Raw genomic sequence first — 15,456 nt, 5'->3', positions numbered from 1 at the left:
TGCTGTGATTGGACCACTACCCCTATATAAGCTTGTGCCTTCCTGCAATAAAGCAAACCTGTGTCACTGAACCTGGTCTCCTGTGTCTGAATGGTGTTCCGCTGACATAGTCTTCTCACCAGCCCTGCACTCTGGAACTGGGCAGAAGAGGCCACGACAGGAGGCAGAACAGGGCAAGCAGAAGAGCTGCCTCAGCACCAGGTGAGCAGAAGAGTGGCCTCAGCCCAGGGTGAGTGGAGGAGCAGCCTTGACCCCCATGAGAACAAAGGAGCGGCACCCACAAGAATGGAGGAGTGGCAGTAGCTGGCAATAACTGTGGGGAGCTGCCTGCCGTCCCTGCAGACGCCATTACAAGATGGCGCTCACATCCGGTTCATGCTGAGCAGTAAATAAGTCAGTACGCATGCCCGAAGTAATTTTCCACCTTCTAGTCTCTGCCTACCTTGTGGCGTGATATGGGCTGATGAGTTTGTGACCAATCAAGAGTTGCCACGTCCAAGACGGGCTTACTAACCTATATAAGGGCTGGGTTTCTGACATTCGGGGTCTTCGCCCTGTAAGCTTATGCTCTCCCTCTCAAGATGCATTAAAGCTTTCCTGCAGAAGGATCCTGAGTGTGCCGCGTCGTTCTTGCTGGCGAGACGATAGCGCGGGACAGGTTTTCAGTCACTTTTATTCAGCCCATTGAATGGATAATGACAGTGAATCTATTTCAATACCATAGTCAAATATTTTAAACCTTGGAGCCATAAGTTTTCCCTTTTCCTCCACTTGAATCTATAATTTGATTACATTGCTACCAGTTGGAAAATTCACCAATCTAGTTCAGACATTTGAGTGTCTTGTGAAAGAGCCTTTCATAGTTAGAATTGTATGCATGATTGAGAATCAGGATGAAGCAAGGCCTGATACAATAGTTCCTGGTTGGGGAGGAACAGGAACATGAATAGCAGGTCTAAAGCCACTGGCTACTTCTTAATCCATCCAGATGCTTCTATCTTGCCAAGGTCAGAGCTCCAATTCATCTCAGGGATTAGAGCTCCAAAGATCATATTTATTAATGCTTCGATTGCCTTCCCTCTCTAGGGTCTGTTTTAACTGCCCCGTGAAAGCAGAACACTGAAGATGTGGCAGAGTTATAAAATTTAAATAAGAATGACCAATCAAGACTGTGTTATAGGGTTGAGGAAGAAAGGATATATGCATAGAAATGAAAAAAAATGGGAATATCTGGAGAAAGAAATGAACAGTAGCTACATGCTGAATAGAAATCTGTTGGTGAAATTTGCAGAGAAATGATAAAGCATGTTTCAGTTTGGCTTCTCAGCAATTGAGCTCTTAAATTTTCCCACTTCAGAGACGAGTGGATTGATGAGTTCTGCTGCCCTGGCAGTTCATTCGTTCTCTTTTATGATCTCTGGCCGTTCTGAGTCAAGTGAGTTGTAACAACACTCCGAAGCTAGCTAGAAGACCACGTGGTTCTTCACAGATATGGACAAAATGAGATACTGAGAATGGGAAGATACATCTTCATTTTAGCATGGCTTTGTATAACAAGGGATGGGCCCCCTGGGAATGGCAGTAGGCCATTAATCTAAGGCTACTTCCAAGGCTTAGTTCACAGTGCAGTGGTTGTTTGTCATCTGGCAGAGCAGAATGTACTTTCAGAACTTGTTTCTGTGCTTTGGTGATGATCTCTCATCTTTGGGATCACAGTCCAGTTATCCAGACTTAGGGAAGGAGAAATCAGAAAGTTGTTCGTCTCTGCATCTTCCTGATCATCAAGTGTGAACATGAGAGGCCTGTATCCTATCCTAAGCCCCATTTACACATAACAGATGGCAATTGTATTTTCATAGAATCAGAGAATAGCTTTAGGTTTGGGTCCTAGAGATTGAACTAAAGGCCTTGTGTATGCTAAGCATGTACTTTTAGCACTAGCCAGTGAAAGTCATTTTAAAGTCATATATCTCATTCAAATCTTTCCATGTACACATGTGAAAACTAAGGGTCACAAAGATCAAATAAACTTACCAACTTAACAAGTTAACATATAACCATAGCATATGCCATTTGGCCTAGGATCCAGTGCTCATTGCAATACACCTACTTGGCTTGGCTCAACATCTGCTGTACATGTAAAGATCAATTCTCAGTGCGACAAGTAGTCCAGAATGTGAGCTTTAGAAAGTGACTTGTGCTGAAGGGATATCAAACCAATTTGACATCACTGTGATTAAAACTGATACTTAGTGGATGTTAAATCACAAAAGGGTTCATCCATAGACCTAGTCCTCTTTCGGAGAATAATCATCCCACTATGGTGAAAGTAAGTACGTCCCTAAGAATTTACTACCATTAAGAGAGCTAGAAAAGATCATTTACTAACTCGTTCTTTAACACTTGCCACCAAGAATTCATTGCTTTAATTCTGAGGGGTGGTTTAATTCAGGGGAGTGATTTAATACGGAGGAGTGGTTTGGTTCTGGAGAGTGGTTTAGTGCAGGGGAGTGGTTTGGTCAGGGGACTTTGTAGGGAACTAACTGGCTTGAATCATTTACCTTCTTTCCTACTTTACCACAGTTTTCTGGGATTTACTTTATTCTTTAAATTAAGACCTGTTATTTAAAAGTAATATGAATTCTTAATTTAAACCGTCTATAAGATGCCAAAAATTTATAATGAGAAGAAAAATATCCACTTCAATTTTTATCCTTAGCCTTCCACAGAAAACTCTTTAGCAAGCAAGCGTATATTTCCTATACTATGTTTATTATATAATACTATTTAGATGCTCATTTTACATACATGGCAGTATATTATTCCACTATGTTGTACCCTTGTACTTTTCATTTACTGTTTCTTGAAGACTGTTGCCTATCACTACATATATAAAGCAAATAAATATATATTAATCATTTTTTAAAATCAGCTTTACATTTAAAAAATTGATGAGATATATTTTGATTTATGCTGTTTTTCCAGTACCTGTCATGTGGCCAGATCCGAAGAGATGAGTTTAATACAGGTCATTAAAAACTGCCCTGGTGAAGTCTGTTGTTTCTAAAGCAAGCATCCAGGAGCCCTCTCCACTTCACGAGCTTCCTGGGTGAGAATTCTGTGAAGAAATTACTGTCAAATTCTGACTCACAGATGACCATCACAGTCCAGCTTAAGTAGAGGACTGAAGGGGTCCTGAGCGAGCAGAATGACTTGCCAGTGTCTGCTTGGCTGCTCGGTGAACACTGCTACGCTGAGATTTCTCCCAGTGAGGTTTTGCTGGCAGGCTGAGCTCCAGGCTACTCGGTCGAATGTCTCAGGAGCCAAGAAACTGTGCTTCCAAGCCAAGGGAAACAGTACTTCAGACTCATGGCATGATGGGGGACTATCTGACCTTTCTGAGTTCAGGAACAGGCTCTTGTACACCCCTTACTTACTAGTACTTCCTTTCCTGTTAAACATTGGCGGAGGATGGAGGGACACTAGAAATCTGGTTTATTCACTAGTACATGGCAACTACCTGCGTGAAATGCTGGTCAGCCTCATTTTGGTATGGTAAGAAAGGCAGTGCCCCATTCCCTATCTGGGAAGGAAGCCGAAGGAAGCCAGAGTTAAAATCAGACATCTCAAGTCTCAGCAGCCTTCTTGGTCTGTGCTTAGACAAATAATCTCCAGGCGACCCAGATCCCCTGTTCATTGTGAAAACAGACAGTGCCAGAGGGAAACAGAATTAAATTGTTTCTCTTTCATGGCAGCTGAAGTGTAAAAACCATTCTGTTCCGACCTTGTGGTCAGAATATCCTGACACCTCATAAATTATCCTAAGGGCTCCAGGCCCAGGAGGCTGAGGAAGGCCGAAGGCCACACAACAGCCAGTGGTCTCTCCAGCACAACGCCTTCCTCGCTGTCCCTTGGAGGACAGGCAGGCACCACTGTGTAGGATGTGGAGGAAGGGGTCTTCCTTTTCGTCCCATTTTCTGAATCAAGACAAGGATGAGAGAAGCATGAATGAGAGAAAGAAATGGTCTCCATCCTGATCCCTGTTCGCTCCCACTCCCTCTCTGACACACACACACACACACACACACACACACACGTACATCACACATCTGGTTATAAGGAAACAAAGGAGCTTCCTTAGCAGAAGGAACTCTTGAACCGCTCTGCCCCCTGGTGAGTTTCCTTTTGCCCCTGCATTCATCTGTGCCTTACACACAGTAGGTGCTCTATAAATGTTTGCGTAGTGGTAAGATCCTTAGATAGGTCCCCAGGGAGGGACATAGATTTATTTAGGGGAAATTCCAAGTATGCAAAGAAAAGTCATTTGGAGCAAACAGTGTTCCCATAGCCTGAGTCACCGTAAGATTGAAAGGATCTGAGAATTTGTGGGTGTGTCTGGACATATTGAGTGTGGGAATGTGGGTGGGTGGTCTGGACGGGTGGGTAATAAGTGACAGGAGGGCCCTTGAAAATATAAAGGGCTGCATAACTACTGTAAAAATAAAACTGGGAACAGCATGCCCAGACCTCCAGCCACGTGGTGACCAAACCTGACCTTGGCAGAGATGAATAATACTGTGGAGATGGATTCAAGAATTATTAGTCAATGTTTTTGGTCCCCATGGATCTTTCTTTCTTTCTTTCTTTCTTTCTTTCTTTCTTTCTTTCTTTCTTTCTTTCTTTCTTTCTTTCTTTCTTTCTTTCTCTTTCTCTCTTTTTCTTTCCTTCCTTCCTTCTTTCCTTCCTTCTTTCTTTCCTTCTTTTTCTTTCTATCTCTTTTTCTAAAAGAATTGCTGGGTGAGTTTCTGGCCAGGCAAATCATTACAGCAGACTGTAGCATTCCAGAGTCCTCCCAAGCTCTTTCTAGACTCTTCTTTATTAATGTTTTATGTTTTTCTCTTTTTCTTCTTTAATGGAATGTGTCTTCTGGGTCCCCCTTTTAACAAAAGATAAAATTTCTTATTTTCCTCTGGTTAATTTCCCTCCCTCTTGGAAATGATATCTTGAGTCTTCTCATAAATTGCTGACTCTCCTGATTCTCTGACCTTGAAGAAACAGAAGATACCAAGAAGCATGGAGCTAAAACCTGTCCATACCAAGCTCCAGAACAGATCACAGAATGCTATTTTCTACAGCTGTCCCAATACATAAGTGTATATGTTGGAATGTTCACTGTGTAATGATGAAGGGAGGCAGGGCAAAAAAGTATTTATAGACTGTAGAGGGAAACCCTATACTATCCATACCACAACTGTAGATACCTGACAAATTCAAGTTGTTCTATAACTCCATATATCTGTCGTCATAGTCTACTAAGCTCCCTGATATGAAATTTAATTCTTTTACTAGGAGAGTAGCTGATGACACATACAAAAATCTTGCAGTTATTTTGGGTACTTGATGATAAGTCTTGGATGATGGAGATTGCATGCTATAGGTTTAGGTATAAAGTATCATGAAACAAAGAAACTGCCTGAAAGTGCAGTAATTACAGTACAGAAAACTGCATCTCTATTTCCTTTACCCATCTTTTGGAGATTTATCTAGCTATTCCCCAACTAATCAGTTTAATTCCTGATTCCATAGTCTCTCTTGTAATTGCCGTGCACATCTGTATGTATTTAAGGTGATTTTATGTATTTTATTTCTTTCCCATTAGACCTTAATCTTCTCGAAGATAGGATTAAGTGTAATCGTTATTCTGGATCTTCCAAGTACCTGGGATTGTTTTGTGACTCCTGTGTGTAGTCATGGATGAAAGGCACATTTTAATCTCTGAGGAGTATTTTAATGCTGGGTTGGTTTGCTTTACTAACTTCTTCTTCCATCTCTTTTCCAGTCAGTAGATGTTTATGAAATGCTGAGTGAGGTCAGCCATAGGATGAGACATTAGGAACAAAATGTACTCCTGAAATTATATAGAATCCTTCAAAGCCAAGAGTAAATTACTTATGGATTTTCCATGGCTTTGTAGGTAGCAGGATGGCATTTAAATTATAGGCATAAATGTCTGATTATAAGTTTACTCATCTTTTAATCAAACATGAACTTCCTATTTCATTGTTAAATGTTTTAGAAGCATGTTTCTCTTGAGGTATGCATTTAAATTCTCCCTGAGGCAATTATTTTGTTGAATTCTTCTCTTGGATTTTGAGTCTCCTCCCCAAAGCCCAGGGTGTTTCACATGGACAATCAAACTAAATGAACTTGACCTATTTCTAAACAATGTTCCATGTCTTTTGATTTTATTAACAAAATCACTGACTTATTCCAGCCTTAAACTTTGTTTTTATTTATTTATTTTTATGTGTATGAGTGTTTCGCCTGCATGTAGTTTCTGCCACATGCCTGTAGTGTCTGTGGAGGCCAGAAGAGGGCATCGGATCCCCTAGAACTGGCATTATGGATGGTTGTTAGCTACTATGTGGGTGCTGGGAACTGAACCTGGGTTCTCTAAAAGAGGAACAAAGGCTCTTATCTGCTGAGCCATCTGTCCAGTCCCTTATTCCAGTCTTTAGGTCATAGGAAATTATTGTCCTAGTTCATTACTTCAGTCTTCTCCCTGGAGAGGCTTACTGAGCTGTAGACTAATTCACATTTCAGCTCTTTTTCTTCCACTCTGCTATTTGAATAGCAAGGGTGCAATGCATGTCTATGGGTTTCTGAATCCTGGATGCCCTGCATGCCCTACTTGGCATTCTGTTGGCCTGCCACTCCATGTTCTTCTTCTACTTCTCTACTCATCCTATCCCACCCTGAGCTTAGTGCTCCCAAGATCTGCCTTTTATTTAGCTGGGAAGAACTACTGAATGACTTTAAAATGAACTGTCAATCAATGGGAAAGGGTACGTTTTGAAGGTATGTGGTCCTCTGATTGCCACATGGAACATAAGCTATTTCTCTGAGTGTTCCAAATGTATTCACCCACCCATTAGCCTGGGGGAGATTATAATTGTTTCATAAAGAATTTAGCAAGAAAGAAAATAGGATCTGACATACAAATTAGACTTTGAACAAAATAATGAACTTGAGAGCCAACCAGGCATTGTGGGAAAGGTTTTCTTCATGGCTCCCTTTACATGTGGATGGCTAAGCTGGAAGGGTTTTAAGAATACTCCTTCAGTTTAGGAAAAAACACTCTTCTCCAGGCCAGCTCCCTGATAGCAGATGGTAAAAGAATAAGATGGAAGGGTGACAGAAAGAGGGAAGCTGACTCCTCTTTTAGCTAAAGAGGCTGTGAGATTGTGGGGAAGGGAGGGAGAAAGGAAGGCAGGAAGGGAGGGAGGGGAGAGAAGGAGGGAGGGAGGGGGAGAGAAAGAGACACTTGTTATAGTGAAAAATCAGATATTCTCTCTCCATTTGCTATTAGGTAAACAGTAAATTCTAAGAAGAAACAGTTTGGGACTGGGAAGGAGGCTGCATTGTACTATTAGATTTAAGGTTGTCACAATCGCATCAACTAGAAAATGCATTGAGCACAGGCAGAGTCATCTGTGAGGTCCATCTTTTCTCGAGCTATCTAAAGACTTCTTTGGAATCTGTCCATGTTTTTGGCATCATGTGTATAGACTGCAGAAAGAGCTACAAGTTCATGGCTAGGAAACTTGGCAGAGAAGGGTCACTGTATTGAGAAGCAAAATGGTTCTATAGCAGGAATTGTAAGAAACCCCGTTCAACCAGGGCTTAATGATAGTCCCTGCCAGATCTCAGAGGGGCTCTAACACCAGTAGGAGTAGTAAGGCAGAGTCAGCCAAAGGTCACTACGGAGCCCTGCTAAGTCAAGCTAAGGCCTGCTAGATGGAGAGTTACGCTGACTACAGATGTCAGCTGGGGATCGCAATGGAGAAAGCAGCACCTAATGTGGACAAGGATCGTTTCCTTAAGAAAGAGGGAGGAGACCCTGTTTCTGAAAAACCTGACTCTTCCTTTATGAAACCTGAGGTCCCTCAAGTCCTAAAATTCCTCCTTGTCATCCTCCTCTTCCTTCTCCTTCATTTATAGATATAGTCTTTGAGCAGAGGGAAAGGTTTTCCACAAATTGGGAGTTTTAACAGAAAATATGACAAATACTTCTTGAATACATGTTGCATTGAGCTGTCAAACTGGATTTTTATAATTCTACTAGAGTTTTAGCAAATTTTTCTCACCTAATTAGAAGCCAGATTAGTCACTGATGAATACTGATGTTCAGATTTTTCTGCTCTTCTCACCTGCAGTACAGGAGTTAAATTTTAAAATTCCTACCATGACTGGCAATAGATGACCACTTTTCTTTGCCTTTCCTAAGGTATTTTTTATTATGGTTCCAAGGGGTCCAATTTTGTAAGCTGAAGAACTTAATTTTACACTTTTGAACAACGGTTGTTAAACCTGTGGTCAACTGTCTGTTTCTATAAAAAAGTTTTCTTGGAGTACAGCTAGAATAGTTTGTTTACATGTTGTCTGTGATTCTATTTGTCACAATAGGGGAGTGAATGACTGAAATAGAGAAATATGGCTTGTGAAGCCCAGAGTGTTTATTATCTGACTTTTCATAGAATCTGACTTTTCATAGAAAATGATTTCCATCCTCTTGTATAGAGTAATACAGGATTACTGAGCATTTTGTTCAGCGCCCTTTTAAGATAAATGGGGCTACTGAAATCCTGAGAAGTTAAGTGATAAGTCTGGTACCATATGAAAAGTAAGGGATGGGTTAAGCTAGCAAGCCATAGAATGTTGAATATAGTGAAGAGTAAGTAAGGATTTTTTTTTTTTTTTTTTTTTTTTACAGAATTGAGCTCTTTTGGATAGCTTCATTGTAAATAACACCCCTGAGACTGTACGGTCATTATGAAGTAAACTTACCAGTAAACCAAAGAAGAAAATAAAAACAATAAATGAAAATTCCTTTCAGCCTGGGAGGTCACTTGAATTTTATCACAATGGGAAAGATCCAATTTAGCTGTTGGCTCTGTGTTTCTTAATACACACGGAGTCTGCATTTGGAGAAATTCATATGTTCTCCTTAGACAGCTGAGTAGTAAAGGAAGGTCCTGTCTATCACTTTACTTTGTTTAGGGATTTGGAAACTAACCTTAAAAATTAATTACTATAATCCAAAATAAAATTCCAACTGAAAGGATGTAAGTCATCCTGATCTGTCCTAGGAGGCTGTCAGAGACTCAAAGATGAATAACTTGAGTGCCATTTCCCAATCCCTTGGAGAAACACCTAGAACAGCATAAAGCAGTAGCTGTGGGGCTGGAAAGATTGCTCAATGGTTAGGAACACTGACTGTTCTTGCAGAAGAACTAGGTTCAAATCCTAGCACCCACATGGAAGCTAACGACTGTCCATAACTCCAGTTTCAGGGGATCCAGTAGCCTCTTCTGTCCTCCATGGGCATTGCATGATACGGGTGCACATACCTACATGCAGGCATAGCACTCATACACATAAAAAAAAAAAAAAAGCAGTAGCAGTGCTGCTGTCAAGAGATGAGTCCTCTCTACTCACTCTTTATGTTTATTTCTTGCTGTTAGGAACTGGCCTGGCATTGCATCTCCATTAAAATAAGGGGATTTTTCAGGCTTCACCTAACTTGACCCCTGTGAGATAACTGACATTTTTGCCCATGCCCTTTTAAATAATGCTCCATTCTCTCTCGGCTTCCCTAATGCCTTCCTCCCGTAATTCTCCCATCTTGCTGTCTTTCCTCGGCTCATCTTTCATCTGTCCTCCACCCTCAACTTAGAATAACTGTCCCACAGGGACCCAATCTCTCTCTCATTTCATCTTCATATATATACCTTGGAAATTTCATTTATGTTCATGACTTCAACTCCTGGCTAACTGGCATGGGCTCCCAAATCTGTTTCCAGTTCACATGTGTCTTTTGAACTACAGAATGTGTAGTTCCATCATAGAACATATCTATTGTCTGTGTCATAGGGATCTCAGGCTCAGAAAGTCCAAAGATAAAATGATAATCTTACCTTTACATGATGCCACCTCTGGTATTCTGCTAAAAGCCCGTCAATAGCACCAAGGACCTTTAAGAATGCAGTGCCTAAATTCCTCACCACCTTCCATGACTGGTTGATGAGAGTTTCCTTTCCAACTACCTCACCTTTGCAGTTCTCTTGGGGGAGGCAAAGAGGAGGCAGATTTTCAAACAGACATGTTAAAATTCACAAACGTTAACATTTCAGTGAGCAATCCTCAGATTACTTTGTTTAAAAACTGGAATTTACAGCTTAGAGTTTTAAACTGGCCATCAAGCTAAATGGTAAGCTGGGCCAGGGAGATGGTTCAATGGAAGTGCTTGTTGGGCACGCATAGGACCTGAATTCAGATCCCCCAGCACTCACTTAAAAAAAGATAAGTTAGTGTTCACTTGTGATCCTATAATCCTTGTTTTGAAATGGTGAGCTCCAGATTCAGTGAGAGACCCTACCTCAAAAGTATAAGGTGTAGAAATGATTGAGGCAGACAACCTGAGGTCAACTTGTGGCCTTTACATGGATGAGCACATCACTACACACATACTCACAAACAAACACCAAGCACTCACAAACATCCACACAAACCAAAGGATATACTGATGTTTGGGCCCAATGTAATGGTGTATGCCTTTAATCTCAGCACTTGGAACGTAGAGGCACATGAGTCTCTGTGAAGTTGAGACCAGCTAGGTTTCAAATGAGTTCCAAGCCTGCCAGGGCTACATAGTGAAACCCTGTTTTTTTGTTTGTTTGTTTTTCTTTCTTCTTCTTTTTTTTTTAAAGAGTAAACTGATGACAATTAATAGACTTGGCCGTATCTTCCTGGCTGGAACCCAACAAAAGCTGACAGTTAAACTCAGCAACGAGGTTAGTTATAATTGTAACAAATACTGAGCCTGAGTTTTGGGGCACACAAAACAGCCTTTAACTGACCCAAAGTTAAAACCAACAGTAAACAAGTGTGGTTCACTATTTCTTACTTGATTGGAAGGGTTGCACCCAAGGCCCACATAATCCTGGCTTTAAGGTAGTTTCCATGCCCTGTCAGTAAGGGCCTTAGTAGGTAAAGGCTTGGGGTGACTTGCTCTGTTAGTTTATCAGTTTGCCTGTTGTCTCTTGTAAAATATACACCATTCTTTCCCTGAATGATAGATTCATTGAACAGTCTCTTACCTTTCTGCTTTCTGATTCTTTTTCTGGAAAGATGCTCTAGGGAAAGTCTCCTTAACTTTATGGCACCACAGCCAAGGTCTGAAAACTGAAGTTCCCCCATTGACTGCTCCTGGCTTTCTCCTTACTGCTTTTCTGTTCTTTGTCCTACCTGGAGTCACTTACCCTCAGTTCAGTGAGAACATACTCTGAGCCTGTGCTTCAGTTTAAGTATTGCTTTCTCTGTCACAAGATAAGGCACTGGAAAAGGACAAAAAGGGAACACTGTATATACCCTTCTTCCTCTACTTTGCACATTGGTAGGTTTTGAAACTCCTCATTTTCATAGAGCAGCTTTGTGGCAAGGACCTGCCCCTTTGAGGCAAGGCTCTGCTGACTGCACAGTTTGTTGTGGAATTTTCCGGTTCTCCTACCCATCTGGGATTATCTAACTAGCTTGATTTTAACAATCACTGTAGGCCAAGTGAGTGGTAATTTTTGGAGCAATTTAATCTTAATGCTGTCAGTGAAAATTCTTGTAGAGAAAGCAATGCAGTAATGATGACTGTGACTGTTGTGTAAGGAACAGAGTACGGCACATTATCCATCATGCAGTACATTATGAAGGGCAGTACGGTGGGGTGAAAGAACGGGCTCTGGAGTTAGAGTATGTAAGTCTGAATTCTAGCTCAGCTACTTGCTAACTTTGTGATTCTGGAAAATTTCTTAGCCTTTCAGTGTCTCAGTTTCCTAACGTATGAAAAGTATAAGGTAGTAATTATATCCTCGAGGTAAGATTGTGGTGGGGGGTACCTATATCTGCATGTATGCAGATAAACACAAGCATATGCTATGTAGAGCCTAGTATTTAATAAGTGTTACCTAGTATCATTTTTAGCATGTTAGCTAACTGGTGGGCAGAAAAAAAAACAAGGCCCAGTAGCTATTAGAAAGATCATGTTCAAACCAGGAGTTGGGAAGTCTCCCTCTTTTACACCAGTAAAAACAACGAGCAAACTCTCAACTCTCCAATTAAACTGTTCACCAAGTAATAAGCTTATATATATTGTGTTTGTTTAGCCCTTTACACTAGGCAAATAACTTTCACTTACTGTTATATTAGGTAGCAGTAAAAACAAGAAAAGAATGAACAAGCTTTTGAACATGCAATACTTTATGTGCAAATACTTTGATGAATATCTCCTTAAAAAGTTTGAGCAAACAATTACAAGAACTTCAAACACTAGGGAACCCTGTTAACATGAACCACTGTGCACCCAGTGTGTATGATTTCTATGACGTTTGCTTGTCACGACAATGAGATTCTGAAAGGCGGGAGGCATGGGTATTAGTGGTCGCATTTTATATAGAAGAAAATGACAAAAACAAAGTAACACCGAAGCTCTTTGTATTCCGATTCCCTGACTTTACACATTCCAGGGGGGTTCTTTTGAATTTTTAACTGATTTTACATGGTTGATTTTTTTTTAAATGTTAAGCAGTGCTTAACTAATTCATACTCAAAAGACTCCATGTAAGGGGCCCTCAAAGACTTTCTGATAACTGTAAAGTTAAGGAACTTTGTAACGATTCTGATATCTTCATTATTGCTGATGTTGATCAAGAAGGCTGGTATTCCCAACAAGGAAAAACCCCAAAGGAAATACAGTAAGAAGTACGAGATACTTTAACAAGTATATTTGTATATTTGCATTCTGTTCCCAAGCCAGGCCTTCTTTGTATCACAATGGACTGCTTTAGTTCATGTTACCTTGCCTGGGCTTCTACAATAATATCTTTATGAGCTTCCAGCCCCATACTGCTGCACTTCTATTCTCTGATATTTTTGTTCAGAGCCATCTTTCAAAAAATATAAATTTGATCAGGTCACTCTTCTTTACTTAAATCCATTTAATAGATTTCTATTTGTCTTGAGACTGATCCAAGTTCCTCAACCAGTGTTCTACAACCTTATGTCATGAGCATCTACCTGCTTCTGACAGTGATTGCAAGCTGTCTGATTATGCCATTTCTCTTGTTCTTATGACATAGATGACTTGCATTTCTTAAATTCCTTTACTGTTAAGGATGACCATATGAGTGGGTTGAATTAATGAAAGATGAGCTAAAGTTATTCTGGGTCATTTATTTTAGCTTGGTTCATGTAACCTGTAGTATGTGTTACTCATGATCCTATCAGGTAACTGGGATGGTGATGACACTAAAAATCACCTATTCAAGATGACAGAGCAATTATCAGCATGAATCTCTGACCATGGACTCCATAAGATCTTCCATCACCATCTGCTATGTTTTGGATATGGCTAGCATGTTCTGGGAACTTGGTCCCTAGAGTGGAGATATTCAGGTGGTGGAACTTTTAATGGGGGAAAGACCATAGAAGATACTGAGACTTGGGGGACATTGTTGTCAATACAAATTCAGTTTGGTCTTATGTAGTGAGTCATGAGAGCAAGTGTCTATTAAACCAGACTATTCCATACACTCAATCTCTTCTGCACAGACTTTACATCACATTGTGATACAGCCAATGGCCCAGGGACAAGATATGCTCTTTAAAGACACACTCTCACTGACTCCGTACCTCCAACTAATGCCCTGCCTTCCAAAGGCATTCTGTGGTTGAATCTGTTATCTATAGTTCATCCAATTTACCAGATTCTTCACTTTAGAGAAAATCTTTAAGAAAATTAAAGAATATATACTATTTGAACTGTGTTGACCCATAGTGTTCTCCAAATATTTATTCTTTATTAGATTCCACATATAAGTGAGATTGTTCATGTATCTTTCTGTACTTGGTTTTTTTCACTTAGTATAATGTCTTCTAGTTTTGTCTATGTAATGACCCAAATATTTGAGCTCATAAAAGTAGAGTGAAGGAGAGTATAGGTACTAGATGCTGTGGGTGATGGGGAAAGGGGAGATGTTAGAGAAAGGTGCAAAATTTTAGAGGAATAAGTTTCCATCATCTAGTGTACACTATGGTGACTAAAGTTAATGTATTGCATATTCAAAATTACAATGAGTAAACTTTAGACGTTCTCATCATATAAATGGTAAGAATGTGGGGATGTATAAACTAAGCAAATACATTACAATGTGTATGTGTGTGTATATCAAAATGATAAATCTACACAGATATTGTCAGTTAGAAATAAAATGAAGTGCATTCCAATGGAAAAAATAAAAATGAATAGTACTCCAAAATTTTATTCTCATTATTAGTATGTGTTAACAAAAGCTAGTTGTGCCACGAAATAGTCCATTACTTATAAGTATTTCCTGCATACACTATTGCATGTCAGATATTATTCTAAGTCCTTCTATGGATTTTATTCATTTCTTCTAGTGATCTTGTGAAAAAAGTAGCATATTGCCTACACTTTTACAGCGAGTCAGGGTTGCCGTGGTGGGTCGTATGGTGAGTATGCTGCGTCACATCAAGCTGCTAGCTCCAGAGCCAGTTCTTACCCAACACACCATGAGGGCTACGCATTACAAATAAGGGATCCTGGTAGATAAGGGTTCTTTCATATTTAACAAGGCCACTTTCTTTAGCCAGCTCCGTAGCTGTGGGGAATTGATTTTGCTGCCCACCTGGTAAATCAAGTATCCCTTTTGCACCCAGAGTGGATTTTATAGAAAGCTAAATACACTTTACCAGTTTTACATGTTAGCACTAAAAGAAAAAAAAAAAAAAGTTCCCCTGTTTGCCTTTTAGCTGAGGCAACCCTTTGGTTTTATAGGCTGGTTTTAGTAAGTAATTATTTTGGTAATGCCAAGGCCTCCTTTATGGGACTATAAACGCATCCTGGACGACTCAGAATAACAAGCAGGCCCTTTCCTCTGAGCCCAACAGGCAAAGATTGCTGAGCTGAATGGGAACTGGCTTGTCAGTCTCTGCAGGTTCGTCTCTTTCTCTGGAAACCTCCTCTGAAATCATGTGAAGGGGGAAAGAGGATCAGATAATTGGGATCTTTAAGATGGCTATTATGAAAAATGTTCTGGAACCAATTCAAATACCAATCAGAAACCACATTGTTCAACTAAATCAAACAGGCAAAGATTGCTGAGCTGAATGGGAACTGGCTTGTCAGTCTCTGCAGGTTCGTCTCTTTCTCTGGAAACCTCCTCTGAAATCATGTGAAGGGGGAAAGAGGATCAGATAATTGGGATCTTTAAGATGGCTATTATGAAAAATGTTCTGGAACCAATTCAAATACCAATCAGAAACCACATTGTTCAACTAAATCACTTTCAGATGCCATATAAGATACAAAATACAATTATTTCCAGT

The 15,456-nt window shown here is 40.2% G+C and overlaps 1 long non-coding RNA gene across 1 annotated transcript in view; it reads right to left on the bottom strand.

Moving 5' to 3' along the window:
• The window catches only part of LOC115068712, a 21,514-nt gene extending 18,288 nt beyond the window's left edge, over nt 1–3,226 (bottom strand). Inside the window, exon 1 of the long non-coding RNA XR_003848058.1 lies at nt 2,989–3,226. This is a non-coding gene — a long non-coding RNA (uncharacterized LOC115068712). The remainder of the gene's footprint in view (nt 1–2,988) is intronic.
• Between the last annotated feature and the right edge of the window lie 12,230 nt (nt 3,227–15,456).

The sequence above is a fragment of the Nannospalax galili genome, unplaced genomic scaffold (assembly GCF_000622305.1).
Source record: "Nannospalax galili isolate Female #2095 unplaced genomic scaffold, S.galili_v1.0 scaffold1189, whole genome shotgun sequence".
NCBI lineage: Eukaryota > Metazoa > Chordata > Mammalia > Rodentia > Spalacidae > Nannospalax > Nannospalax galili.
Note: the sequence above shows the minus strand (reverse complement) of the source record. Positions and strands in the feature narration are given on the sequence as shown.